Below are 27812 nucleotides of genomic sequence, written 5' to 3' on the forward strand. Positions count from 1 at the left end.
ATAGGACATTGCACACATTTTGGGACACACATGTCGCCTCTTGCCTATATATACAAAGGCCCACAACTCCCACAATGCAACATATTCGTTTCAGCGCAAGGAGGGAAGGAGGTTAGCACACACAAACGGAAGGGTGCGAGTGCCCTTGGTTAGTCAGCGCTCAGTTTGCCCTATGTATACGCACGTGGCTCATCCTTTTCCTCGTTTTTTTTACAGCATTTTGAAAATAATGCTTCATTTATAATGGGAAAAGTGCGATAGCAGAAACCAAAATGCAAAGAAAAAGAAAAGGACGGGGTGAGCTCTCCGATCTTGCGTACTGCAACCCGAGATCTCTGCCGTGATTTAGTGCTCGTTAAACCGGGGACTATTTTCGACATAACCACAGACGCTTTTAAGTAACGAGGTTATTGCTCTCTGCTGTATTTACGCCCACGTGCAGAGACTGCGCTAGTTAGTGACTGAGGAGCAGCTGGGAATGTGGGGTGCACGTGTAATGCGAATGCCGTTTAAATTAGGCCCTGCCTTGAGCAAGATAGCCCAGCGGATTAATGCATCCGCTGCACAGATATGTATGCACGAATCCATGCAAGGCCTGCTAAGCCTTTCGTTTTCTGAGGTCAGTAAATTGAGTACCACCATAGAAGTGGCCAACAATAAAAAGACTGTGTTATCATGACCCGGGTAATTATCGTAATCTTCATTCTTACTAGCCCTACTCTTCCTCGTCACAGTACTTATAACCCTCCAGGAGTGGCGTGAAAACCTTCCATGATGTGTGAGGAGGTACTGAAACTAACATGTGGTGGGGGTGGGAGAGTATTGTACGCTTAGGGCAGAAGTGGAACAGGTATGGGTGTAAGTAAAAAATGGATTCCTGAGATGGAGGGCAGGGACCTCTAACGCAAGTACTGTGATGAGGAAGAGTAAGGCTAGGAGTGAATGAAGATTACAAGTAAGAACCAGGTCATTACCTTCATGTCCCTCTTCCTCGTCCTAGTACTTACTCATGAGGCATAACAAAGACAGCTGTGAAAAATGGATCCATGAACACAAAAGCATACCCCAACCAGAGAGTAGTTGCAACACACCATTTCCAACTTTATTCCCAAACACCACAACAAATCTCCCCTGATTAGCTGTACCAACACTCGGCAACCCCTCCCCAAAGAAGAAAGTCCCTTGCATGCGCAAATGGAGATGATAGTTCTGGGGAACGTATTCAGGGAGATCTCCTGAATCCGCACACCACATGCCTCTCCCCACCGAGATGCCACAATACCTCCGGTAGAGTGACCCTGTACAGAAACTACCCTTCCTGTAACCAAGACACTTTCTTGCAACAGCGCCTCGATGCCCATGGACTGTTAGTGCGCTTTACAAATTAAAAAATAAAATAAGGCGGCAAAGAGATCTGCGTCTCAGAATAGGCTGAGGCAATAGCCCGCCAAATCCAGAGGCTAATCGTAGGTCCCGGGAGGATAGCACAGCGGCAGCGTGCGCGTCTTGGAAGCAAGACGACACAAAGCAACAACTGGTTCGATCCCCGGGTCCGCGCTTAGAAACCTCCGAGTGTTTATAATACGTAACTAAGACAAAGAAAAAACCTAATCTTAATCTGTGTTTCCTCTGTAACAGCGCCTCGATGCCTCATGGGCTGCAAGTGCGCTTAACAAATGCAAATAAATAAATAAATAAAATAGGTTGGTACTAACTCTGATACTACATTTTCTTTTGGTTTCTTTGAGGCCCATCTGATGCAATAAGACTGGCCTACAGCTGAACACCCGTGCCTAATGAGGTCACAGAGCTGTGGAATATGAGATGCATCAGACTGCCCGGGCCGGTCCATTAGCCCCTCCTGAGTATACACAGCTCACAACACTGCTGGATCCACTCCCCAAGGCCATTTCGCAACTGCAGGCTATACTTCTTCCCCCCCTTTTCTCTGAAATTGACCTTTTTGTGATTATACGTGCTGTTTCATGGGTGGAGAATGGGTTTAGCCACTCAATTTTTTTTATATAAGGATGAGCCAGGCCTGGGAGAGAGCAGAGCAGTAAGCAGCTCTCTCATGCACTTGTCGGTTTGGATTACAGGCCCTTTCGCTCTACTTTTGTTCTCCTGTGCATTATTTTTTTCTGAGTGCCTGAGGTGTCATCGGGGAGCAGAACGAGCCTGTAACATAATGGTGCCGATATCTGGGAGCTCCCCTTCCCGACGTGCATGACTGGGGTATATAGCAGGTAGGTGACTCTGAAGTCTTCAGGGACTCATTCATACAGAGACTGTGCCTCAGAGTGGTGCAGTACAGGGTTGGAAGGTCAACTACAGGAGTGCAATCGGTCCAAGCATTCTTAGGCACCTGTTATAATGTCAGAGCACTGGTCGTGGAGAGACGGTGTAATGTCAATGCTGTAAAGGACACAGGGTAGGAGTGTTGTGTTAGAAGCCTGAGTTAACCTGCAGTAGGGCCGATACCAGTTACAATATGGCAGACGCCAGTCCACTCACCAGGCGGAAGAAGAGTGCAGACCAGCCATATTAATTGGGGTCAGGGGCAGTGTTGAATAGGCTGAGGAGCATGGTGGAAAATTGAGATGTGGTTCCCCCAGTTGGTACAAAACAATAGGGAGGTGGAGGTCACCCAGGAAAAGCAGTTACAAAAGGGTACCACAAGGAAGGGACGGGGGAGATCGTGGTGATCCACAGGCGAAGCACCAAGTTATCACTAAGGTGATGAAGATAGGGAGGGATCAGACCCCCTCATATTTTACAGACATCCTTACACAAACTTTCATGAGGGATACAACAGAGGAAGTGAGGGCCACACTCTGGCAGCTATTGCCAGATGACATAATGAGGGTGGTGGAATGAAAGGTGGATAAGGAGGAAAAGTTAAGTTCCACTCAGGGGTGTGCGTATATTCTGAATGCAGCCGATGATGCATGGCTGACAGTGACATTAGCAGTGCCAGTGAGGGAATGCAAGGAGTGAGCAGAGGGAGAACACACAGAGGGGCAGGACTGCGCAGTGCTAGCACCAGCTCATGTGAAGAACAGGGTGGGTGACGCAAAATACTGTGGGGTTGGCTCTACGGATTTCTGAGGAAGGGGTGGGGGAGAAAGAGGGAGGAGACACGGTGTGGCTGGGTACTGAGGGAGGCAACTGCGTGCAACGTAGGGGCAGGGCGACATTCAGGCAAAAAGGGGTGCAATTAAGGATTTGGCAAATAGGTGCCTGCAGAGAGAGAGAGAGAGGAATGTTACCGGTAGAGCGAATGGCTGTGGGGACAGTTCTTACTAAGAGTATCACCCACATTCTGACCCACACAAACAGGGTTCTGACAGCATGGGGGAGACATACCTGGACAGAAGACCAAGAAATAAATTAACGAGTGCAACAGTAGTTCTGGGGATAACCTCAAATGAAAATGCGTGCATTCTTACAGAAGTTATGCAGAAACTCGGCTTGGCACAAAAACCTCTTTGAAAAAGAGTGTTGTAACTTGAATGTCGTGTAGATATGTGAGACCTCCGTCCCCAAGTGCCGCACAGGGAGAATGATAAATTCACTCCCTATACAACCTTTGAAGCCACAGGTGGAGAAGAATCCGGAACCGCGAAGTACTGGAAGCCCCACGGAAGCTGTAAAGGAAAGCAGCGTTAAGTACCAAGCAAGCAGGGTAATGCACAGGTAACCAAAAACACAGGAAGGATCTTACCAGGAATTGATAGAAGTAGGGATTCCGGGGCTCAAGTAGGCAAAAGGTCCCGAATAGGAGACACTTACTGGTAGTCACACCAGACCCCACCTGGGGAATACCTGCAGGCAGGACTGAACCAGATTGTAGGTAAGGGTGGTGATGAGTCGTAGTTCATACAATGCTCCAGATTCTTTGAAGAGGGGTAATCCACAAGAAGTCTGTGACAACAATCCAGGGTCTAGAGCCAAGTGTAGCAGTCCAAGCTGACGGAACAATGAAGAGCAAGATCCAAAGAGAAGTCCGTGACAACGATCCGAGGTCAAGAGCCAAGTGTATCAGTCCAAGCCAATAAAGTACAGATATAACGTAATCCAAAAAGAGTTCCTAGAAGAGTTAGCCGGGTCCAAGATCAAACGTGAAACAAGGTGAGAAATGCAGGACAAACAGGGTCTCCGAGAAAACAGCTGTGAAGCCCGGTACTGAAGCACTCCACTGCTTAAGTACCGTTTGCTTCCTGATCACGTGATCGCGAGTCCGGGTCACGTGATCGCGAGTTCCGGTCACATGACCGCGAGTTCAGGTCACGCGATCGGATAGACCCAGCAGCACGATGCAAAGAAGCGATCTTGATCTTTTGATGGCTTACTCTCCACGGCAGCTGCCAATGAAGAAACGGTTGCAGTCGTGACTGTGGAGTGGTAGCGTGAAGCTGCTGCTGTAGCTGTGTCCGAGCCGATCTGGACCGCCAACGTGAGCCCCGGAAGGTAAGCGGGGGGTGTATTCGGGCCGAGGGGGAACTGGGATCACTGGTGGGTCGGATGGAGGGCATGACAGAGCCCCCCCGCAAAGGCCCACGACCGCGTGGGCAGGAAGGATGCTCCCGATGGAACTGAGCAACCAACCGGGGGGCCTGGACATCCAAAGCCGAGACCCAAGAACGCTCCTCCGGACCGTAGCCCAACCAATCTACCAGGTACTGCAGCTTGCCCCTAAGGAGGCGGGAACTTAGAATACCAGAAACCTCAAAGACATCAGGGGTATCCAGGGACACTGGGGCAACCGGGGAACGGAGGCGGGAGGAGGCAGGACAAGGTTTGAGAAGAGATGTGTGTGGAAAACAGGGTGAATCCGCCAAGAAGACGGGAGCACAAGGCGGTAGGCCACTGGACTGATGACTCGGGAAACCACATAAGGGCCCACAAAACGAGGCAGAAGCTTTCGACAACCCACCAAACGGAGATGTCGGGTGGACAGCCAGACCCGGGAACCCACCGCATATAACGGGGCAGGACTACGTTTCGAGTCAGCGAAAGCCTTCATGGATGACTGGGCCTCCTGGAGGTGAACCACGGTCTGGGCATGGATAGAGGACATATCTCTAACACAGGCAGCTGCGGCTGGGTTGACAGAGGAAGAAGAGTCAGGAACTGGGAGAACACGGGGGTGTTGGCCATACAAAGTGAAAAAAGGGGAAGAACCGGTGGAGGAATGTACAGCATTATTGTAGGCGAATTCGGCAAAGTGAATGACCTGCAACCAGGTTGCTTGTTGTTGCAGCGTCAAACAACGCAGGTATTATTCCATGGATTGGTTGGTTCTCTCAGTTTGACCGTCGGTCTCGGGATGGTAAGCCGAGGAAAATCGTACATCAATGCCAAGCAACCTGGTCAAGGCACGCCAGAACCGGGATGTAAACTGGGACCCCCTATCAGAAATGAGCACAGAAGGCAGACCAAAGAGACAGAAGACAGATTCAAAGAACAGTTTAGCCAACATAGGGGCAGACGGAATACCCCGGCAGGGAATGAAACGGGCCATTTTGGTGAAAGTATCAACCACCACCCAGATTGTGTCGTAACCCTGGACCCTAGGTAAATCAGTCACAAAATCCATGGTCAATGTGTGCCAGGGCTTGGGTGGTATAGGTAGTGGTTGCAAGAGGCCAAGCGGGCGACCCCTGCAGTGTTTACTTTGGGCACATACTGCACATGTGTTTACATAGCAGACAATGTCACGTTTCATGGATGGCCACCAACACCAGCGTTTCAATAGGTCCAGGGTACAGACCTGGCCTGGATGGCCGTTGAAGGGGGTGTCATGAGACCACTCCAAAGCCAGATTTCTGGTATCAGTGGTGGGTAGAACTAGGCGCTTCTGTACATATGGCAGCCCGTCATAGTACACTGGGTCCCATTCGGACAGCTGTTCGGGATGCTGCTGGACCCAAGTACGGATTGCGTCCAGCAATGGCAACGGAGGTGTAGATGTGCATACAACGTTCTCATGAGACAAGAGAGTGTCGGGAAAGATAGGTAGCGAAACCCCCCCCGGGGGAACGAGACAACGCATCGGCTTTACCGTGCGTCAGACCAGAACGGTGTTTAATTTGAAAATCGAAGGCTGCAAAAAACAAGTGCCACCTGACCTGTCTGCTGTTCACACATTTCAGGGAGGCCAGGTCCTGTAGATTCCGGTGATCTGTAAACACAGTGATCTTGTGTTTGGCCCCCAACAGATGGTGTCGCCAAGTGCGAAAAACATCCATCACTGCCAGAAGCTCCTTCTCAGTAACAGTATAGTTGGCTTCTGCAGAGTTGAATTTGCAGGAATGGAAGGCCACAGGGTGTAAGCATCCTGTAGCAGAGCATACTTGTGACAAAACTGCCCCTAACGCAAAAGAGGAGGCATCCGCCTCAACAATAAAAGGTAGGTCAGGATCAGGATGCTGGAGGACAGGGGCGGTGGTGAAGGCATTTTTTAGATCCTCAAAAGCCTGCTGATGTACCTCCAGCCATTTGAAAGGGACATGTGGACTGGTGAGGGAGGTGAGGGGTGATACTATGGAGGAGAAGCCAGAGATAAAACCCTGGTAGAATTTGGCGAATCCAAGAAACGACTGTAATGCCTTCAGGGTCCGCGGGGTCGGCCATTCTAGGATCGCTCGAACCTTGGAATAATTCATTGCCAAGCCACCAGGTGTGATGTTGAACCCCAGGAACTCGATATTGGTCACATGAAATTGGCATTTCTCAGGTTTCGCATAGAGCAAGTGTTTTTGTAGCCGGGACAATACTTCTCGAACATGCTGCACATGTTCTTCTAGGGTATGGGAAAAGATGAGGATATCGTCAAGATATACAACCACGTATATGTCCAATATGTCATAGAACACATCATTCATAAAGTGCTGGAAGGTGGCTGGGGCGTTGCATAGTCCGAAAGGCATGACCATATATTCATAAAGGCCGTATCGTGTACAGAATGCGGTCTTCCATTCGTCCCCCTTTCGAATGCGGACAAGGTTGTAGGCACCTCTCAAATCCAACTTGGAGTAGATAGAGGCGTGGGTCAATCGGTCCAATAGCGGAGTGATAAGAGGTATTGGGTACCGATTCTTAATGGTAATGGCATTGAGACGGCGGTAGTCCACACACAGACGTAGATTGCCTTCTTTTTTAGGCACAAAAAAGATCGGGCTGGCAGCTGAAGACGTGGAGGGGCGTATGTGACCCAGGCGCAAAGACTTTTCTATGTACTCTTTGAGAGCTTGATCTTCAGACTGTGACAGGGAATAGATACAACCTGAGGGTATGGAAGCCCCGGGGGTCAGATCAATAGGGCAATCATAGGGACGGTGTGGAGGTAGGGTTTCAGAAGAGCCTTGATCGAACACCGGAGCATAGTCCTGGTACTCCGCAGGGATGTTTGCGGTGACTAAACCCACTACATGTGGATCAGAGGGAGCCCTGTTTTCTGTGATACTGAGTCGGGCAATAGCGCCCAACGCTGATGCAGGCGTGTTCTCCTCTCCATTCATGGGGAGACAAAAATTCTGGCACAGTTCGGATTCAAAATGCACGTGACCCGAACCCCAATCAATGTGCGGATTGTGATCCCGCAACCATGGCATTCCTAGTATAACACCGAACTGGGGCATGGCTATCAAGTCGAAGTGTATGGTTTCCTTGTGGACGGACTGGATCGTCAGTATGAGTGGTGCTGTTTGTTGTCTGATGGGTCCAGACGCGAGTTCCGTCCCATCAACAGCTTGTACCAGTTCGGGTCGATTCTTGTTTACCAGGGGCAGATTTAAGGCTTGGGCTAAAGTAATATCAATGTAGTTCCCGGAGGCCCCTGAATCAAGAGTGATTACTACGGGATGGATGATGCCAGGGGTGGGCTGCAAAGTGGCATGTACTCGGATGGGTCTAATTCTGCCGAACATCGGGACTGATCCGGGGAGGAACATGAGGAGCTCGACCCTCCCCCCGTGCCTAGGGTCGAGCTGTGTGAAAAACCTGGTTCTTGGGTTTCGGTCTCCGGGGACATTCTTTCACGAAGTGGCCACCCAACCTGCAGTAAAAACAGGCATTCTCTGCTCTTCTACGTTCCCTTTCCCTAGATATGATGGGGCTCCTAATACCTCCAATCTGCATAGGCTCCCCGGTGGTGTCTTAGGTGGACGAAGATATGGCAGGGCCTGTGGAATGGGGAAACCCAGCCTCAGCTCTCCGTTCAGAACGCCGTGCGTCTACTTGAAGGGTCAGATCCACAAGGGCCGGGAATTGGACGGGCAGGGACGGGTCCACAGCTAATGCATCCTTCATGGGATTACTTAATCCTCTGTAGAAGACCACTGCCTTCTTACTTTCTGGCCATGATGTTTCGGCCGCTAGTTGGTTAAATCGAGTAATGTAATCAATGAGGGACCCCCTACCCTGGGTAAGCTCTAGTAACTCTAAATCATGAGACTGCGCCTTATACCTGGTGTCAAATACTCGTGACATCTCTGATACCAGTTGGTCGAAATCATAGAGAGCGGGGTGGTCATTTTCTAATAGGGGGTTTGCCCATGCCGCAGCTGTACCCGCTAGGTGTGACAGGGTGAAGGCCGCCTTAGTGGTGGGATCAGGGAAAGCAAGAGGCCGGCATAGAAAGTGTAGTTTGCATTGATTAAGGAAAGTCCTGAACTTTCTGGGGTCTCCATGGAACCTTTCTGGTGCTGCCAAGGGAAAAGGAGATGGCAGAACAACGGGAACGGACGTGGAGGCAGTAGGAGCCGGGGTTACAGGAGGAGGTGGAACGGGTACTGGTGCAGCGTCCCCAAGCTCCGGGTCCGCGGGCAAGGGATGTTGGGCACTCTGCAACAAATCAAGGCGTTGGAGGATTGCTGTGTTGGCAGCGACCATGTCGGCCGGTAATACCGTGATTGCTTGGATTATAGCAGCCATGGGGTCCTCTGCAGTACCCTCCATACCTGACACGACAAGGCTTCACAGACTGTTGTAACTTGAATGTCGTGTAGATATGTTAGACCTCCGTCCCCAAGTGCCGCAAAGGGAGAATGATAAATTCACTCCCTATACAATCTTTGAGGCCACAGGTGGAGAAGAATACGGAACCGCGAAGTACTGGAAGCCCCACGGAAGCTGTAAAGGAAAGCAGCGTTAAGTACCAAGCAAGCAGGGTAATGCACAGGTAACCAAAAACACAGGAAGGATCTTACCAGGAATTGATAGAAGTAGGGATTCCGGGGCTCAAGTAGGCAAAAGGTCCCGAATAGGAGACACTTACTGGTAGTCACACCAGACCCCACCTGGAGAAGACCTGCAGGCAGGACTGAACCAGATTGTAGGTAAGGGTGGTGATGAGTCATAGCTCATACAATGCTCCAGATTCTTTGAAGAGGGGTAATCCACAAGAAGTCCGTGACAACAATCCAGGGTCTAGAGCCAAGTGTAGCAGTCCAAGCTGACGGAACAATGAAGAGCGAGATCCAAAGAGAAGTCCGTGACAACGATCCGAGGTCAAGAGCCAAGTGTATCAATCCAAGCCAATAAAGTACAGATATAACGTAATCCAAAAAGAGTTCCTAGAAGGGTTAGCCGGGTCCAAGATCAAACGTGAAACAAGGTGAGAAATGCAGGACAAACCGGGTCTGCGAGAAAACAGCTGTGAAGCGCGGTACTGAAGCACTCCACTGCTTAAGTACCGTTTGCTGCCTGATCACGTGATCGCGAGTCCGGGTCACGTGATCACGAGTTCCGGTCACGTGACCGCGAGTTCAGGTCACGCGATCGGATAGACCCAGCAGCACGATGCAAAGAAGCGATCTTGATCTTTTGATGGCTTACTCTCCACGGCAGCTGCCAATGAAGAAACGGTCGCAGTCGTGACTGTGGAGTGGTAGCGTGAAGCTGCTGCTGTAGCTGTGTGCGAGCCGATCTGGACCGCCAACGTGAGCCCCGGAAGGTAAGTGGGGGGTGTATTCGGGCCGAGGGGGAACTGGGATCACTGGTGGGTCGGATGGAGGGCATGACAAAGAGGGTCTAAAAATGTTTTGTAGGAACATGTGGGGTCCAAATAATTTCTCCTCCAGGCATATGAAAAACCATCTTTTTGGGGAGGGAGATGTTATCATGTTACAGGAAACATGGATAGTAAATCATATAGCAATAGAGGGTTTTTTCTTAGGGGCACAAGCCGCATCTCAAAAAGATAGAGGGCGGCCGAGTTGGGGGGTGCTCGTGGCCCTTAAGTGCTCCAAATTTAGGGACATACATACCATTGACTGTGAGACACAAGGGCTTCAATTTTGTAAAGCAAGATTGAAGAATAACCAACAAGACCTGGAGTTGATAATTGGTAATATTTACTGGAACCCTGCGTGTTCAGGGTTGGGTGTTTTTCTGGAAAAACTAGCACAGTCAACACTGTTCCCAAAGGCTAAAACAATACTAGGAGGGGACGTGAACTCCCAATGCCTGAATCTATCAAAAGAACAAACAAATCAAGGAGGGCGGATGGTGACAGAGAATGGCCAATCATGGGTAGACTTTTAAAGTATGTGCGACCTGAAAATGGCAAATGGAAACTTACCAGGGGATATACCTGCAAAACTGATGAGAATTCAAGGTGCCACGGTTTCAACGCTAAACTACCTCTTTCTCTCAAGCTCATTATTTGAACAGAAGGTAACGATGGCTAGTCGGGAAGGGGGAGGTAGCGTTCATCTGAGGTTAGAACTTATATTTCCAGAAGTACTATCAGAAAGACAGTTGAGAGACAAACAAAAACTGGAATGCAGGAAGGGAAGAGTCCGTATCCAGAAATATAATGCAGGGGGGTTGAAATTAAATGGGAAACTCATAGCCCTGCCTGAGTCTATCCAATATGAGAACTGGTCACCCTCAGGTTTTGCAAAATTCATCTGGTCAAACAAGTGGGGATGGGCCCAAACAAATACATTAACATGTACACGACGAAGAGACTATGGTAAAGAAAAAAGAATATAACAGGAACATATGTTTGATTAAAAAAAAACCACAAGGGAAAAATCGAGGCGATAAAAGATGAGACAAGATTGTTGAAAAGAAATTATAAAGATTGGTCCATGTCAAGGAAAATAAACAGACATCAGAAAGACGGTGAACATATGTTAGACTTGCTTGCAAAAAAGAATTAAAAGGATTTCTGGTCTGTTATTCATAAACTAGAGGGAAATTCGTCGACCCAGCTCTGTAATCTGGTTAAAGAAGAAGACTGGATCAGCCACTTAAAACTTGTCTTCGGGAAACCTATTAAAACTATATGTGATCGTGAGACACAGATAAACTGGCATTTGTCATTTGATGAAACTTACATCAAACAACTGATTATGAAAGGGTCTTCCTCAAAAGCAGCAGGCCCCAATGGCTTCACCTACCAAGTAATGAGGAACAGACCGGATTTGAAGACAAAACTGCTTAACTGGCTTTTTCTGGAGATCATAGCTAGAAAGCAATTTCCTCCCTCATGGAGCTCTGCAACTATAGTTCCTTTGTTCAAGGGGGAGTGTAGGACGGTAGCAGCAAACTACCGTCCTATCGCCCTCTTGGACATCGATAGTAAGATTTTTATGAAGATATTGTTAGGTGAGCTAGAGATTTGGGAAAGAGAGGCAAAGATCATATCAAGATGCCAGACAGGCTTTAGGAAGGGGCTCTCCATTGCAGTAAATGGTATAATGTTGAATCTATTAAGTGAGAAGACACAGAAGAAAGGGGAAAACAACTATATGGGGCATGGGTGGATTTCTCCAAAGCCTTTGACCAAGTGGACAGAGGAAGGTTCTGGCAGAAATTGAGATCAAAGGGAATACCAGAAGGACTGTTGGGCATGCTAATAGAATTTCACAGGGAGAATAACATCAGAGTGTGGTTGGACGAAGAGGGCCATCTATCGGAACCAGTGAGGGTGAACTGGGGTGTGAGGCAGGGGTGTTTGGGGGCTCAATTTTTAAAAAATCTTTACCCATCTGACATGGGGGACTTTTTAGCTCCCTTTGCATTAGCAAGTCCAGTATTGAATGGGGTACAACTACAATGGCTTGCTTATGCAGACAATGTCGTAATCCTAGATAAAACTGCGACAAGACTACAACGATTGTTGGATGTACTCTACCAATATGCAAATATGAATGGGCTCTCAATTAACCCTACAAAATCAAAAAATTCTAGTATACAGACAGAAAAATAAACATGTCACCTTCCACCATTGGTCATTGGGGGGAGAAAGAATAATGAGAGTAGAAGAACTGGTCTACCTCGGCTATAAAATATATGCCAACCCAGCAGTGTATAAAATGGAGCATGAGATTTCCTTCAAGCTCAAACCTCTGGTAGCTCAGATGAAAAAGATACTTGGGAAATATGGAAGATTTTCCATTATCCCAGTAATAAAATTCTATCAAGCGAAAGTCGTGCCCATCTTATTGTACGGATTAGAGGCAAAACCTCATTTGTGGCACACACAGTGGAAAAAATGGGAAGACCTCCTCTGGAAGCATGCATTAGGGCTGCCTTTGAGTTTATCTATAAACAATCTTCAATTCGAATTAGGCCTTAGGTCTCTCGCATCCCAAGCAGGTTGGAAATTAATATCACTTCTGCAAAAGATCACCACTGCTCAGGAAGATTCACTATACTCAGTCATAAATGCCCATATGAAATCAGGAAAATCAATCATATTGGACAACTTAAAGTTGTCAGTGGAAAAGTCATTGTTGAATGCTGACATCGACACTAAACTCTTACTAGAAGATCCGACAAAAGCGAAAAAGAAATGGGATGAAATGGACTGGATCCATACTATTGAGAAAATAAGAGCAGGCACAAGCCCGAATCCTCTCCAGATCACAGATCGGAAACTGGGTGTTTTGAATAAATACTTAGTAAGATTCCCTGACTGGAGAATTAGGAGAAAGTTCCTAAGGCTAAGATTGAATGTCACCAAAACAGGAGAAGTCTTGGCAAAAAGAGGAATGGTGATCTTTGCTTTGCAAGATCTGTGAAAACCCAGAACGGCAGTCTACTAAACATCTATTGCTGTTCTGTGAAGGCACAATGGAAGCAAGACTACACTACTTTATTAAATTTGCTCATTACGCATCATATTATTCACAAGAATCCTGGTGGGAAAGACTAATTGGTGGGCAATCACAAGAAATTACAATCGCAGTGATACAAATGTTAGTGCTAGCCTGTGAATCAGGGACATGTCTTAAACTAATGACTATTACGTTGGACAGTTGAATTTTCTTTGGAAAATTATTTAGAATTCAGCTCAAAATCATTGCAAGTGTTTGCCCGACCAATAGTAAAAGGAGATTGTGCGTTGTTAGGGTATTGTCTTTTCCTGTTTTGAGTGGGAAAGTAATTTTTACTTCTTGAATTGGAATGTATGTATATTTTATTTTGTTTTAAATAATGTATGTCAGTTTGATATTATGAAAGACTTGGATATACGTTGAAACAGTTGTAAAAGCAACAATAAAAAAAAAAATAAAAAAAATTTCGGAAGGACGGGTGATTGTACAGTGTGCAACTTATACGGCTCTATGAACAAAATGCAAGTGGAAGGGGTAGTGTCAGACGAACTACTGAATGCATGTCAGAGACTGTCAAAAGACAACAGGACATTTTCAGGGCAGGTGCAGCAGAGCAGGACATTGACGTGCCCACATATAAAGAAGGTGGTCAGTGGCAGCATGATTCGATAGTGTTTGGGGGGAAAGAGGGCTGGCAGGAGCACATGGACATTTGTGTGACTTGTTGGAAGAAAAAACAGAGGAGTCAAAGCACTTGGATGTGAAAGGCACACAACGGGACCACTGGCTGTCGTTTGTTCTACATGGCATACGAGTGAGGGAGTGCTCAGCGGCCAGGTTTTCACCATAAAAGATGCTATTTGGGAGAAATATGCCCCACACTGACAGGTTGTTGCTGACACTGACTGCTGGTGCATTTAAGGACTTAGAGGTACTAGAGGCTGACTATATACTGGAAACTAAGACAAACATGGACTTGGACAGTGCCCACGAACATAACAGACACTTGAAGGAGGTGTGCTGGATTTTAGAGTGACAGGGATACTCGGAGATAGAAAGGGAGGGACATGTAATTATGACTGTTTTTTGTTGTTTTAGAGGCACCCTAGATAATGGCTGATGATGAAAGTGGGAAGTGTTTATGCAGTGTAATGCAGTAATGAATGGCTTTAGATGCGTTTGGAACATAAATTAGTTGTCTTGTTTTGATGTTTTTTTATTTTGCATATTTATTGAGTATGAGAAATGATGCGCGTTTATTTGTCAAGATGAACAGCAGAAAACCCCCCAGCACATCCACCATGCTCCCTGATCAACTGTCCCCTTAAATCCAAACATTCTATATCTCTGCTTGTGCTGCCCACATACCACCTCCCTGTTCCACATTCTAAAGAAAGACACATTGCAGCAATTTATATAACAGAATAGTTTTTATCATAGAGTGCTTTATGTAATGGGTCGGAGATTGCAACTAGGCATAGTGTTGGACAGCAATCATAGTAGATCATAGAAAGTGAGAAGAGAAAAATGTGGGCATGTTACCAACTCTCACACTGCATTTTCTTTTGGTTTCTTTGAGGCCCATCTGATGCAATGAGACTGGCCTACAGCAGCATACCTGTGCTTAGCGAGGTAGCAGAGCTTTGGAATGCGTGATGCCTAAGGTTGCTCGGGCCGGTTCATGAGCCCCTCCTGAGAAGTACACAGCTGACAACACTGCTGGATCGAATCCCCAAGGCCAGGGGCTGCCTCGCAGATAAGACAGTGAAAGCATTTTGCAACTGCAGGCTATACTCCTTCCCCCTTTTCTCCAAAATTGACCTTTTTGTTATTATACGTACTTATACGTGCTGTTTCATGGGTGGGGAATGGGTTTAGCCACTCCATTTGTACATAAGGATGAGCCAGGCCTGGGAAAAGGCAGAGCAGTAAGCAGCCCTCCGATGCACTGGTTGGTTTGCACTAGAGGCCATTTCTCTCTTAGGTCTCTTGTGTATTATTTGTGTCTGAGTGCCTGAGGTGTCATGGGGGAGCAGAACAAGCCTGTGTCATAGGTACTGACACTTTCAGACCAGGCTTCGAACACTCAAATGTCACAAACAGACTGTCGAAAAGATGCTGTTCTGTCCAGGTAGGCCAAGACTGACCTTTTAACTTCCAGCTTATGCCACTGCTCCTCTTCAGGAGAGGTGAGACTGGCAAAGAAGGTCCGAAGCACACTATCCTGTGCCTGATGGAACTTATAAATTACTTTAGGCAGAAAAATTGGATCACATCTGAGAACCGGGGAGTCAGAGAGAACTCATAGGAACAGAGCCAGGCACAACAATAACAATGGTCCATTTTCCTCATTGCTGGGGTAATGACCACCAAAAACACTGCCTTCCATGTGAGAAACTTGATATCAATGGACTCCACTGTTACCAGTGAAGAGTCCTGCAAAGCCAAGGGAAGGTCCCAAGGAGGAACACCAGCACACACCATGGGTTTAGACAACAGGAAACTTCTGAACAGCCAGGAGACAAACTGCTCATACCCAGAACTGAAAACCAAGGGCTCCCTGAAAGCCAGGATCGCCACCCACTGGACCCTATGAGATGGCACTGCTAAACCCATGTCTCAACCATCCTGCAGGAACTGCACAATCAAGGGCACAGAATAGCCCAGAGCCTGCACAGACTTCCTAGCGCACCAACGTGCAAAGTTCTTCCAATGTGCCTCCTATACCTTCAGAGTTGACGCCGCCTGGACTTCTGAATCGCCATTGCCAACTGCAGAGTCAAGACCTGTCTGCGCAATCCCTGCCTCTCAACTTCCAAATCCCACCCCCCACAATTCGGAGAGTCCGAGAGGCAGAAGGACCGAGCCCCTTCCAGAGCATGTGCAGGAATGAGGACAGGAGCCATCCCGAAGCCACAGACAGGTTGAGTAGAAGAGGGTACCAGTAGCTCCTTGGCGACACCGGCGCCACCAGAACTACCTCTGCTCCTGAGTCTTCAGCAGCACCACGGGAAGCAGCGCAATTGGAGGAAATGCATAAAGAAGTCCCTGTGGCCAGTTCAGCGTTAAGGTATCCATTCCCAAAGGGATCCACTCCCCAACACCCCCGGAGACGGGAACATAGAGCAAAATCGTGGCAGTTGAGCATCCATCGGTGACGCAAACTGTTCCAGCACTGGCATACTGAATTTCCAACAGATCTGTGCAAGATCCAATCGGGCAAAGGGAAAATCCTACTCTGGCCATCAGCATGGATGTGGACTACCCTCCTGACATGAACTGCCCACAATGACAGCCGGTTGATCTCTGCCCAGCATCCCAATGGGAACGCTAGAGACTCCAATCAACGTGACTTTGTACCACCCTGTTGACTAACATATGCAAATGCCGACGTATTGTCCATCCATAGCAGAACAGCTGACACCAGGCCTTGTGGACAATGCAGAGGGTCTTGAACTTAATCCTCGCAGCCACTGAGTGCCAATGCAGAGATTTCAGTGCTGGAGGGATACGATCTCTGGGCTTGAGGCCAAGGACAAGTCTAGCAGTCCTGTTCTGGATGAGTGGCAGAGGGCGGAGAGTAGAAGCAGGCAGATTTAGAAAGAGGCTGTTGCAATAGTCCAGCCTAGAGAGAACCAGGGCTCTGGAGACAGTGAGCTTCTGGGGGAAGGATAGGAAAGGAAGAATTCCTCTGATGAGGTGTAGTTGATAGTTTGACTTCTTAGAGAAGTCAGAGATGTGAGGTGAAAAGGAGAGTGTGGAGTCGAAGATGACCCCGAGGTTCTTAGCCTCACAGGTGGGAGCAGGAAGAGGGCCAAAGGAGGCCAGCCACATAATGACAGGAAAGGAGGGTGCAGGTGTGCCGATGAGGAGAATCTCCGTCTTACTAGCATTAAGGCAGAGATCGTTGATAGCACACCACTCCTGGATAGCAGAAAGACAATCAGATGAGAGAAGGGGAAGAGGTGGCAGAGGGGAGCCTGAAAACGAGCTGAGTGTCATCCGCATAGCACTGAAAGTTGGAGCAGAGAGCGGAAATGCAGTGTGCAAGAGGTGCCAGGTATTGGTTGAACAGCCATGGAAAGAGGTTATACCCCTCGGGAACACCGGTGGAGGGTGAGATAGAGGAAAGGAGGGACCCAGGTTGGACCTGGGAGGGTCGGTCAGAGAGGAAAGAGGTCAGCCAGGCCAGGATCTGATAGGTGATACTCAGGTTATCATGGAGACTGTTCAGCAGGATGGCATGGTTGACCGTGTCAAAGCAGAGGAGAGATAGAGTAAGATGAGGACAGAGGGGAGATTAGAATCAAGGTTAAAGAGCAGGTCTTCACGGATGTTCAAGAGAGCATGTTTCGTGCTTCTGGCAGCTCTGAAGCCAGACTGATGATCATGGAGACAATCAGTAGAATCAGTGTGAAGATTAAGATGGGGGATGGGCAGCTTTTCCAGGAGTTTGCCAAGGAAAGGAGTGATGGAGATCGGGCGATAGCTACTGATGCCAAAAGAAAAAAACACAATAAATGCCCCTGAAACCCTTTGGTCCTCCCTCTCGCTCGGGATCTGCACCACGTATCCATCCACCAGACCGCATGCCTCTCAGCCCCCAGCACCCCACCTTAATTTAGTGAGCGTCCCCCTGGCCAGGAGCACCGTCCAAAGATCTCTCATCCCCTGACCCGATGGAGGCCACCAAGGAGAAGCGAACGTCAGGACACAGAAGCATGCAGCAAACTCTGGAGTCATGTAGGAGCAGCAGCGTCTGGGTCAAGTTGGTGGGGCACGGCAGCGCTGGCACCCACTTCTTTCTTCTTCTTGCTGACAGATTTTATCCATCAGCAGTGATTTTTGAATACCAGGGCTTAAGCCTTATTACTCCATCTTCTCGGGTTGAGTCTGTAGTAGTGGGTTGGATTTCCTCATGGTCTGTGTGAACTGGTCACATAAGGCTGGTTTCACGGGGTCTTCGTCGTGATGGGTGATGCTCACCCTCTGCCCACTTTTAAGCGCCATTCACATGCCACGCGCCTCACCCCCCAAACCAGTGACCTCTGCCTCAAACAGGTTCCTGGCAGCACCTACTGGGCGCCACCAGTCTCTTCTGATCCTGGCTGCCCCCAGGCACCCAATCCGGCAGCCTCTCAATTCGGCGGGTCTTGCCTTCAAAGATTTAGCAACTCCTCCAGGCTATAATATGCTTTGTAAAAATCGTCAAAGGCCAGGGGATGGAGTAGCAATCAAAAAAGTAAAAAAGAGCTTGGACTTTACTAATCTAACATTGAATGCTCAGGATGTGAAGTCATCCATGGGCGGGACAAAGACTCATATGCAAATAATTTCACCTTCCAAATAGGAAATTTAACATCCTTAATAGGCAGACTTAGAAAGTTGTATTCAGTCCATCATGACCGCCTCATCGAATCTCAATCTCCCATGTAAACTGGTAGAAATGTATAAATCTCATCTCAACAAGTTACTTGATAAAAACACACCTCTGAGATCTACGATAATGCACGACCGTCCAAACCAGCAAGATTGCTTTACCTCAGAGCTATGCATCCTGAAGACAGAAAAAAGACAGGCTGAACGAGTATGGGCCAAAAATAAGAACACCGTAAACTGGAATAGGTGGAAATATCAGAAAACAACGTATAAGAAAACTTGACAGGAAAAAACTATTCTGCAATGAACAAATTGAGAATGCAGGAAATAGTTTGAGAAAACATTCCGAAATATACAGGAAATGGGAGAAACCAACAGCCCTATTCCACCTATTCGTTTCAGACAAAGCAGAATGAGAAAAAGTACAAAAAGCATTTCACGATAAAGTGCTGTCGGGTCGTAATAAAATTAAAAACTGGCAGGTTAATTCAGGGAAATCGTGTGAACATAAGCAAGTGAATGACCAACCAGAAACAAGCATGTTGTCAGGGTTCTCCTTTAAATTCATCTCCACTGAAGAAATTGTTAAAATACTAGCTAATACTAGGCCTACATCTTGTCCAGGAAATCTTATACCAACTAAAATCATGTTAAAGAACAGGAGTATTTTCGACCCCTTTCTCATAGATTCATCAATGCTTCTTTTCACACAGAAATGTGCCAACAGCCATTAAGGAAGTTGCAGTAACCCCCTTTCTAAAAAGAAAAAAGCCTGGGGTTAGCCCCAAGGATCCAGCATGTGTAAGGCTAATTACTAATACACCTTTCCTACTGAAGATTCTGGACATGGTTGCTACGCTGCAACTACAGACTCACCTTGAGACATCAGTGGCTTTCCACCATAAGCAATGGGGTTCAGAAGTAATCATGGGACAGAAAGCGCCCTGCTGGACCTACAGCCCAAATGCTGGAGAGACTGGACAAAAGTAAGATGAGGTTGTTAATTTTATTAAACCTCTCAGCCGCTTTCGATTTGCTAGACCATTCACATCTGCTCAAAACACCTGCTAATACAGGGAACCTTTCTAATTACACCATAGAGTGGATACACTCTTTTCTGAAGAGAAGTTCAAAAAGCTGCTGGGTAATGCATGCTCTGACTAAGTTCTTATTAATTATGGAGTTCCACAGGGAGCCTGTACCTCTCCAGCACTCTTTAATATATATATAAAACCTCTATGCGAACAACTGGAGACAAAGGGCCTCCACTTCACCAAATATGCTGATGACTTTCAATTTATAATGGAGCAGAACGGAGATTATGCTACCGACTCGGCCAACCTCAACTCCATCTACACATCCATCAGGGAATGATTAATAACTGGATGTGTCTCAATAGCTCTAAAACCAAGCTCATGATATTTGGCACCAATCTTGCAAGCATCCAATTAAATCAGGTTTATTCTAGCTTTAAAGTAGATGATTGTCTCATCCCTGTGGTCAAAAAAGTAAAGACACTAGATACTATATAAGAGCCCTCACTCAACTCTGATGTTTAGGTCAATCATATTGTCAAAAATTCCCACTACCATCTCAAGTCTTTCGGAAAATCAATAGAACTCCAAGACCTTAGCCAGAGCTATAATATTGCCCCAGCTGGATTATTGTAAAACCCTACTTGGGAGAGCCAGAAAGGAGAATGTACGCAAATTACAGGTGTGAGAAACCCAAGGGTGTCTCACCCACTAGTCCGTGGGGATCTCTCTCTCTCTCTCTCTCTCTCTCTCTCTCTCTCTCTCTCTCTCTCTCTCTCTCTCTCTCTCTCAGGTGGCCAGGGCACAGTCATCGCCTGCAGGTCCAGACCCTGGGGTTGGACCAGTGCGGGAGGATCACCTGGGTGCGGGGTCTTTGAGGCGTGGGGGTGAGTCAGCCAATGGTGAGACGTGGTATTCCCCCCTTTTTTGTACATCTAACCCATACTATTTTTTATGAATCTGATGTCCCAACTGCCCTACCCCTTTCTACACAAACGCTAGGCCGAGGAAGAGGGCAACAGAGTAACAAGCATAACTCTTATACATCATACTGGACATGTCCCGCTAATCGGGTCAGGCAAAGTCAAGCACTTGACTTTAAATGCATACACCTGATACCAATTAGCTCTCCTCACACGGATAACAGGCGGAACCTAGAGACACACTCTGAGCAAGGTGGAACACAAGTACGAGCAGAACTTCTGGGATGAAGGCGAACCTACTGGAGCAGAGCGGCGGACCAAGGCACGAGAGCAGCGAGTGGAAAACCCCAGGAGTTCCCTACAGTAGGTCCTTGCCTCCAAAAGGCAGCAAAAGACACATGGAGAAGGCCAGATCCCAAAGTAGAAGGCTGCATTGTGTTTCAAGGACGTCAGTGACCCTCCCAGGTGAATGGCACAGTTGGGGAGGCGTGGCCAAGCCCGTGGTACTAACCTTGACTCGTGAACTGGAAATCGCAAAACCAAGAAAGAAACGCAACGCACACAGCCGGTGAGTTGGCAAGCGACTTGAGAGACCAGTGTCTGTTAAAGAAGGATTGAAGTGGCAACATTATATCGCAAGTCAAGGCTGCATGGGTGTGGATGAGACGCGAAGAAAGGCAGACCTGTGAATTAACTTTGAAGTAAGGACAGCTGTGAAATCAGAGATACTGAGTAACGGAGTGGTCCAGTGAAAGGATGTAGCCCACTCGAAAGTCTCAGTGAAAGGTGCATTGTTTGTAGCAATAAAGTGAATGAACTGTAAAAGCAAAAGTGAACAAAGTTAACTCCTGAGAAAAAGGGAGAGCAAAAAGCTCAACATTGAACTTTGAGTCAAAGAGATCCTGCGGAGGTCAGTGAAGAAAGCCTCGCACATTCAAAATTCTTTGACATTCGAAAACGGTCTGAGCTCGACTGAGGGAGGCCCAAAGTGTAGTAAGTTTGGGGAAGGAAGCCTCCTGCAAGCATTATTGAACTTTTGGTTTGAACCCGACAGAGGGGGACCAATGTGAACCTTTGTTGTGAACGACGATCTGAGCCCCACGAAGGGGGACCAACGTGAACTTTAACAAAAAATCTTTATAGAGGTCCGAGCCCGACTGTGTGGGAGTTTTCAGTCGAAAGGTGTAGGCTTTATTATATACAACAAAAATTGCCACATCAAATCGGGGGCTTTTGGGCACCACATGGTCAGGTGTGAAGGGAACAACTAATTGCAGATTACGAAAGATATGATATGATAGTTTATTTATATAGCGCCTATACACAATGTGTTTCAAAGCGCTTCACGGCAAGGGAGGGAACAAGGGAAAATACAATGACATTCTTACGGGCCATGAACAACAAGAATGTGAAATTAACTACCATACTCAGCCTGACGACATTTCAAATAGTGCAAGAGCTAAAACACAGATAGGATGGAAATGGGAAACAGACAGGCGACTGCCGTATTAGGCCTTAGGACATTTCTGGTAGAGCCGGAGATTAACAAGAGGTGAGGGAGGGGGGAGGAGAAAGAAGGGAGAGGAACAAAACAAGCGACTATCGTACTAGGCCTGACGGCATTTCAGATAGTGCTGGAGGGGGGGAACAAGTAAACGGGGAGGAGGAGACAAACATTTGTTGCTATCATACTAGGTCCAGGGACAATTCTGATAGATTAAGTGCATAGAAAAAGTAAAGGAGGGTGGGAAGAGAGAGGCAGAAGGGAGAAGGGAGAGGAGGAGAAAACAGAGAATAAAACAGTAAGAAAAAAATAATAATATATAGATATATAAAACGCAGCTGCCAACCAAGAGGAACTGGGAGATGTTTGGAGTGAGTGCTGGATATTTTAGATTGAAGAAAGACAAGCAAAAGTTAAGAACTATTAACGTTTTGCACAGAAAGGGCAAGTTGGCATGTTTGTGCTGTGAGAAACATATGGAACATGACAGCCTGATAGCATGTTTGTCAGGGTGGTATACATAGATCCGGGTACTGAGGTGACATTCTTTTCCATGGAAAATGCACACATGTCACAGTGTGGGAAAATTGATTATATATGGACTTATTTGCAATGGAAAGTAGTTTCTAGCAAATTTAGCTTGGTTTTCCCTTTGGAGAATGGTGTAGTTTTGGTCTTTAACAAGCACCTGTCTGCCTCAGGAAGGGGCATTATTTTATTACATGTTGTCAAGGAAGAGAGCACAATATACAGTGAGTCTTCGGGGCACTGTGTGCCGTCAGTGGCTCCTACCAGCTGCTCTGGCTGCCTGGGATCTATTGCTACAATTCTATAATTCGAGTCTGGGCGGCTGATGCTTCTAGGGTGTTTTTGAGGAATTTGAGACCTGCCTGCTAGCAGAACTACCAGCCTCCAGGTGTGAGGCCCCTTTCCCATCCAGCCCGCACCCTCCACAACCTCAATCTCCTCATGAAACCGGCCAGTGACAGGGCGGATGGCCCAACAACGCTGCCACCCAGGACCGGCCACCTTGCCTAACAATGGGCAGCAGGCTATGGCCATTTACATGCAAATTCTGAGCAGCACCGGGGAGGCAGCTTTGAAATGCTCAACTTGTTTTGGACTGCCCTTGAAGTAGGTGCTGTTTTTTCATAATGTTAGTAAATTAAGTTCAGACTGGACATTTTTTGTCCGGGGACGATATCCGTATTTTACAGAAGACTCCTGTGTGGTATCATAATATTAAGTATTGCCGTAGCTGTGTAGCCAGTGCATAGCCCAAATGCAAGTCACTACAATCTACAACATTGAGGGCCCGATGTACAGCGAAATTCCCAAGAAGAGTGAGGCTTACATTCCCCATGCTACGTGGCAATCGTGAGCCACAACATACAAACATTCAGGGTGTGCTTTTGATTCTACTGTGTATACATAGGCTTCCCCTAAATTAGAAAAGAATACGCGGAAGCACAATGCTACCCGAGAGCCGAGACAGACACAGCTCCGTAGCCCCTTCCCAATAGATCCTAGCCACAGCAGGATACTAGCCTCTCTACCTGAACAACAGACGGGGCTTGCCTATTCATTTAGATTCACGCGACAACATCACTAAAGGTTCTCCAGACACGTGGACTGCGTGAAAGGTGCCATCCCAGCCCAAGGGGCTCTGGAGGCTTGGATTGAACGTGGCGAACCCCCAGAGTAGGGGTAAGGTTCTTGCTTTGCCATTTGGTGAGCTGGTTTTTATTTGGCACCTCATATTGTGTGGGAACCCTAAATTGACTTTGAGAGTTCCTAATGCTCAACGGGTTCGGGAGTGGTCTGCCTTTTACTCTGTTCCTGAGCTTTGTGACTGAAGTGTACCAGTGAGTTTAAAGTGGACCTTTATTTTTTCTTGAAAGGAGACACTGTGTTTTTCGTTTTTGTTCCTGGAGTCCTACCTTTAGCTTTCTGCCAGGAGGCGGAGCTACAACTTAAAATACTCAGTGCACCCGAGGAGTCGGCACAGAGTGTTGTGTGTCTTTGGTGCCTTTGGTCCTTTGATCCTGCGGTCTCTGCGGGTGTGCCTTTATTTCTGTTTTCCCGCCTGCTTATTAAGCAAGTGCGGGTTTTTCAATCATCTTGATGGGAACGAGCGAAGTATTGGAACCGCCACAGACCCGGTCTGGCCTACGTCGTGGAGGTGGTACTTCTACTAAACCCGCGGTAAGGAGGAAAACCGGTGCACCTAAAATAGGTGCTGACCTAACTAACTCAATCACTCCCACTGCCTGAAATTGTCCTGATTTAACAAATGCTCCTAAATCACACTTATAAGTGGACGGTGGTACCATGATTTGCATGCAGGATTGTATGCAGGAGCGTTGTAAAAATGATGAGCCTAGTGAAACTAGTGTGCGTGATGAGTGCAGTGAGTATGGTGAGCATAAGCATGAGCAAAATGAGACTGGTGTAGATTTGACTAATAGTTTGATCAACAAAAGTGAAAATGACTGCTCCATCACTGAAACTGAAATGGAAACAATTGAAACAAATAAATCTCCATGTACTACGGGCATTGCACCTGCATTTAGCACTGCCATTACAAATGGAACCCAAGGTTGTAAATAAGTTGGTATCAGTAGACATTTTTTCCCAATTGCATGTTATCGCTGCAAAAATTGTACAACGGACAAATGGGGGGAACAAATTGTTTACCACACCACATCTTGGTGAGTTGATGTGTGTCAAACAACGACAAATTGAACTTAGAACAGATCACACGACTGAAAAAAATACCCAGCAAATGAGTGATGACAAACAACCTCAATTTGGCATTTACGATATCTTGGATCTGCAACCGCCTACTCATAATGGGGAAAAATCGAACATTGAAAGAAGGGATTCAATTAGTGTGGCAGATAAACTGTTGAAAGACCTTTTAAAAATGAATTTGGACTTTAACAACCAGACTAATAACAAACTAAAGAACTTATCTACTTCAAATAAAGGGAGTGCCATGACACGGCTGTTGCCTCATGATGTTGCGCACGCAAATAATTTTGAGGCTGAAAGAAATGTCCTGGCAGACCTTGGCTCAACTAAAATAATACACAGCCCCGCACGCAAAAGGAAAAGAAGTGGATATAGTAATTTGGGTGAAATTGCCTGCTCACAGACAAGAACACCAAAGCAGCAATATATGCTGCATTCACCAGTAAGATTTACAGTGATTGAAACTAAAAATCAATCGCTTAATAAAGGTCCAACTGAAATTTCAACACCTGTCAATGTGGAAAGAAATACTTCACTTTCATCTTCATCCTCTTCCACTTCTGACATTGATGATTCATCCAGAATGGAAAGACCTTTTCCTAAAATAAGACGTGCACGGTGGAATAAGAAAAAGTCCAATATACAAAAAAAAAAATAATACACCGGAAAGAAATATACCAGACTTACAAGCAATGATTATGACTACTATGAACATTGTCTCTCTCCGTATCTCAAATTGTATGAACAAGTGGATGGCAATATTAAAGATCTAACTGCGTTAATAGCTTTGCTAAATACCAAAGTTGCTAACATGAAATTGAACAACATAGGAATCATGATAATTTGAGACAGGAAAAAATTCAAAATCTCAACTTTTTAAACTTAATATTAGACTCTAATCAAAGTTCACGAGAGGACAAAGAACTAATAGCTGAAGTTGCTCGAGAAGCCCTAAAGCTTTTTAACAAATCTCATTTGACTGCTTCAAAGGATGATGCTAATAGTAGCGATTATTTAGACAGCTGTCGCAGTACTTCTATTATAGAAAAAAAGAATCTGCCAACAGCTCAGCAAAACTCTGACCGTGAAAATGTTGAAAAGGAACTGAAAAAGAAAGATTCCTTGCTCTTGAGAAAAGCAAAGGAAAACTCAACCGCGCACGGACAAAAAGACAAGGAAAACACCTGGCAAGAATGCCTCCCACTTTCAGAGGAATCCTTTACTGGGCTGAGCACGAGATCTTACTAGATGGTCTACCAGAGAAAAGAATGGATATACCCAAAAATGCTAAGACCGAATTAGTAAAGGAGCGTGTTTTACTATAAAATCTAAATCAATTGAAAACAGAAATATTGAAAGCTCGGAGAAGCTCCAAGTGGAGGAAATAATTGAAATAATCGAAATAAAAGATGCCCAACTCTTGGCACAAAAAAATAATAAATGAGAAAGTAAAAAAAGATGGATAAGGATATCTCAACTGAGATTGATGATTTGCAGGAAAAAAACGCAGAAACTTCTAAAGGGCTGTTTGATACATTTGCAAAAAATCAATCAAAACAAGTTTCAAAAAGAGTTTTGCAAACAAAGAAATCAAAAAACCAAAAGAAAGGAAAAACAACAAATGGAGCCCGAGCATTCCTAAGAAATCTGAAATCAGTCACTGTTAATGTATCAGCCAATAATTGCGGTGCATTGCAAAATAATTCGGATGGATTTTCAAATAAAGAAAAACAGATAAAAACTCCTTTAAAGGCCTGTGAAATGCAAAAGGAAACACCTATGTCCTACACCTCAGGTCAAGATTTAGTAATGGAGTCTGAATCAGCTGACATTGAGACCTTAATGAATCTTTCAACATATGAAGACCCACAGGAAGTCAAACAAACGGGATGTGACAAGAGAAACGTGGCGATTGAACCGGCTCAGAGTAAAAATATGACCGGGCTTGCTGAGCCAATAAAGAGAAATGATATACCATCATCTGGGCGTCTCTGTGAATGGGTGACTGACCCTAAAATCCCCAACGCTGACTCACATGAACAAATAGTGAGTCCCTTTAAAACTCTAGACGCAAAAAGGATAAAACGTACGTTAATGATGCTAAACAAAGTCAACGAAACCCCAATAATGAATATGGTGTCTAATTACAAACCTGCAGATGTAGAAAAAAAAATATTGGTAGAAGATCAACTGTCTGGTATGAAAAAATCTGTGATTAACAACGTGCCCTTAGACCGGAACTCCCATAAAGGGCAAGGAGATCTTTTCAAAGCTCAAGGGAAAAACGGCAACACTACTGGTGAGAAAGGCAATGCCAATAGAACAAAGGCAAAATACTGCCCAAGTCTTGAAACAATTCTAAACATCCAACATGGACTCATAATGAACAGGAAAAATGTTCTAAGTTTGTTTCATCACGTTCCTGTGCTACGTACCATAGAGTCCAGTGATATTCAGGCTGTTGAATTTAAGGATGACATTGCGTTGGATAGAGTGTTTTTATATGTAAATTCCAGATTCGTGTGTGAAACTTTACTTCAAGGCACTGCAGCCTTATTAAATTGTGACTTCGACATTGTTGAAGTAGACAGTGCCATTATGCCTAAAAAAACAATTGATATGGTTCCTATGACTGTATTCAGCAAAAAGAACTTGCAAATGAAACTCAGTCAAATCCACAATCAATGGCAGATGAGATCTGGAAATCGGACTATAAGCAATTCAATCAGCTTCGAAAAGAACAGTCCGGCTATCAAAAAACAAAACAATCTGAACTAACCCGAATTACAGTAAAAAACACTCTCCAAACTTCACAAATAAATGGAAGAGAAGAAAATCAAGTACCTCATAGCGAGTGTAATTTGATAGCAGCAACTTTAGCAAATAACAACCAAAGCTAATGTTTATCGAAGTCAAACATTTTTTGTTTAGCCATTGGCACGTGGAATACAAGAGGTTTCTCTCACCCGTTTAACTTCCAAGAAAGGTGGGTTAGTGAGATAGACCTGATATGTTTGCAAGAAACTTGGTTAGACATCTGTCCGATTGCAGAGAACTATGAAATAGCATTTAATCCCGCTAATAAAGGTATTACAGGTCGTCCATGTGCAGGTCATCTCACTCTTGTAAAAAAAGCATCTGGTTG

Source organism: Ambystoma mexicanum, chromosome 1p, assembly GCF_040938575.1.
Source record: "Ambystoma mexicanum isolate Mex_15411 chromosome 1p, UKY_AmexF1_1, whole genome shotgun sequence".
In the NCBI taxonomy this organism is placed as follows: domain Eukaryota; kingdom Metazoa; phylum Chordata; class Amphibia; order Caudata; family Ambystomatidae; genus Ambystoma; species Ambystoma mexicanum.